Source organism: Tripterygium wilfordii, chromosome 16 (assembly GCF_013401445.1).
Source record: "Tripterygium wilfordii isolate XIE 37 chromosome 16, ASM1340144v1, whole genome shotgun sequence".
Classification (NCBI taxonomy): Eukaryota; Viridiplantae; Streptophyta; class Magnoliopsida; order Celastrales; family Celastraceae; genus Tripterygium; species Tripterygium wilfordii.
In genome coordinates this window covers 5,975,171-5,978,616 of record NC_052247.1, presented here as the reverse complement: position 1 = coordinate 5,978,616, position 3,446 = coordinate 5,975,171, and positions in this window count along the sequence as shown.

Genomic DNA, 3,446 nt, shown 5'->3' with positions numbered 1-3,446 from the left:
ACTTCAGTGATGTTCAAAACCCCTAATTTCTCTCTAGGGTTTGATGAAGAAGATGAAGATATTTTCTTTTTTTTTTTTAATTTTCTTTAATCTCAACCGTTGGTAAGATCTTTATAATTCCTTGCAGTTCAATTACACTTAGGTGGATGAGCCCTGCAGTTCAATTACTCCTTCCAGATCAACCACTAACAATCACCTTGTGTCATGTTGGAGGCTGAGGTTGAACCCCCAAGCTCCTCAATGCTGGAAAGTATATATAAGGGGGAGAATCCCATTGAAATCCATGTTGAAAACGAGTGGAAGCCAAAATGTTATGATAAGTGTTGTTTCTTTGGGCACCGTTGTCAGCCCTCTGCTGCTAGAAAGCAAGAAGTCAAATGGGCTGATACTTAAGAATGGCGTTCGATGAAGAAGGATTCTCATAAGGAGATGGATTGTGATCCTGGAGAAGCTTTGGGTAAACCTAGACCAGGTACTCCTACAGAAAGTCCTAATATGACAGAAAAATGTACTCTCGACCCCTATTCAAAGGCTATCATCATTTATTATGATAAACCTTGTTTGCACCCTAGCTTTTGCTAAGTACACATCAAAAAACACAAAAAAAAACCCTGATCTATACACACTCCCTCCTGACCCTACCATTTTCTTCCTCATTCTATCATTCTCCTTTTCCACCATCATCTCCTTCTCAACCCTTCTCCCCCATTCCTTCTCCACCACCATCATCTCCTTCTCCCTCTATCATCATGCCTATCCTGTCTCCTCATCCTCCAACTAACAACATTGAAGCCAAAACCACCAACTCTCCATCTAGCCAAAACCATGTCAAGCACAAACCACAAACATTGAAGCTCACAGTCCACGCCAACTCTCCGTCCACTACTACACAAAGTCATGCCCTCAAGTTGAGCAACTCATTGGTTCAGCCACCTCCCAATAATCCAAAGAAGCACCTCTGTCTGTGCCAGAGATTTTGTCCATTTGGTTAGTCTCATTCTTCGCCTTCTATAAGTTGTTGCCCTGCTTAGCTAATAAAACGAAATTAAGCGACTGTCCAGTTGAGCAACTTATCGATTCAGTGATGTTTATATATTTGGAGGAGGACTTCAGTGATGTTCAAAACCCTCAATTTCTCTCTAGGGTTTGATGAAGAAGAAGAAGATATTTGTTTTTATTTTTTAATTTTCTTTAATCTCAACCGTTGGTGAGATCTTTATAATACCTTGCAGTTCAATTACCCTTAGGTGGATGAGCCCTGCAGTTCAATTACTCCTTCCAGATCAACCACTAACAATCACCTTGTGTCATGTTGGAGGCTGAGGTTGAACCCCCAAGCTCCACAATGCTGGAAACTATATATAAGGGGAGGAATCCCATTGAAATCCATCTTGAATACGATTGGAAGCCAAAATGTTATGATAAGTGTTGTTTCTTTGGGCACTGTTGTTAGCCGTCTACTGCTAGAAAGCAAGATGTCAAAAGGGCTGATACTTAAGAATGGCGTTCGGTGAAGAAGGATTCTCATAAGGAGATGGATTGTCATCCTGGAGAAGCTTTGGTTAAACCTAGACCAGATACTCCTATAGAAAGCCCTAATATGATCGAGCAATGTACTCTCGGCCCCTATTCAAAGGCTATTGTCATTTATTATGATAAACCTTATTTGCACCCTAGCTTTTGCTAAGTACAACAAAAAACACAAAAAAAACCCTGATCTATACACACTCCCTCCTGACCCTACCATTTTCTTCCTCATTCTATCATTCTCCTTTTCCACCATCATCTCCTTCTCAACCTTTCTCCCCCATTCCTTCTCCTCCACCATCATCTTATTCTCCCTCCATCATCATGCATATCCTGTCTGTTCATCCTCCAACTAACAACATTGAAGCCAAAGCCACCAACTCTCCATCCACGCCAAAACCATGTCAAGCCAAAACCACCAACATCGAAGCTCATAGTCCATGCCAACTCTCCGTCGACTACTACACAAAGTCATGCCCTCAAGTTGAGCAACTCATTAGTTCAATTACCTCCCAATAATCCAAAGAAGCACCTATGTCTGTGCCAGAGAATTTGTCCATATGGTTATTCTCATTCTTCGCCTTCTACAAGTTGTTGCCCTGCTTAGCTAATAAAACAAAATTAAGCGACTGTCCAGTTCAGTAACTTATCGGTTCAGTGATGTTTATATATTTGGAGGAGCACTTCAGTGATGTTCAAAACCCCTAATTTCTCTCTAGGGTTTGATGAAGAAGATGAAGATATTTTCTTTTTTTTTTTAATTTTCTTTAATCTCAACCGTTGGTAAGATCTTTATAATTCCTTGCAGTTCAATTACACTTAGGTGGATGAGCCCTGCAGTTCAATTACTCCTTCCAGATCAACCACTAACAATCACCTTGTGTCATGTTGGAGGCTGAGGTTGAACCCCCAAGCTCCTCAATGCTGGAAAGTATATATAAGGGGGAGAATCCCATTGAAATCCATGTTGGATACGAGTGGAAGCCAAAATGTTATGATAAGTGTTGTTTCTTTGGGCATCGTTGTCAGCCATCTGCTGCTAGAAAGCAAGATGTCAAAAGGGCTGATACTTAAGAATGGCGTTCGGTGAAGAAGGATTCTCATAAGGAGATGGATTGTGATCCTGGAGAAGCTTTGGGTAAACCTAGACCAGGTACTCCTACAGAAAGCCCTAATATGATAGAGCAATGTACTCTCGGCCCCTATTCAAAGGCTATCATCATTTATTATGATAAACCTTATTTTCACCCTAGCTTTTGCTAAGTACACCTCAAAAAACGCAAAAAAAAACCCTGATCCATACGCACTCTCTCCTGACCCTACCATTTTCTTCCTCATTCTATCATTCTCCTTTTCCACCATCATCTCCTTCTCAACCCTTCTCCCCCATTCCTTCTCCTCCACCATCATCTCCTTCTCCTTCCATCATCATGCCTATCCTATCATCCTCTCCTTCTCCCTCCTCCATCATGTCTATCCTGTCTCCTCATTCTCCAACTAACAACACTGAAGCAAAAACCACCAACTCTCCATCCACGCCAAAACCATGTCAAGCCAAAACCACCAACATTGAAGCTCACAGTACACGCCAACTCTCCATCGACTACTACACAAAGTCATGCCCTCAAGTTGAGCAACGCATTGGTTCAGTCACCTCCCAAAAGTCCAAAGAAGCACCTAAAGCAACCGGCATGAAAAACAATGAAGTCGCCACCAATTGATTTTGAGGATGTAATTGGACATCCGTTCTGGTCTACGAGAAAAATGGGCAAGGGGGCCTATTGAGCATGGGGAAGGTGTTAGGCACCCCACAACTCTCAAAATCGATAACCTTTGAATGTTTTCCTATTTGGCTCTAATTTGTTTTTGAAAATCCCATTTTGACAAGTCCTACTGAAATGTGATGAAAAATCCACTTG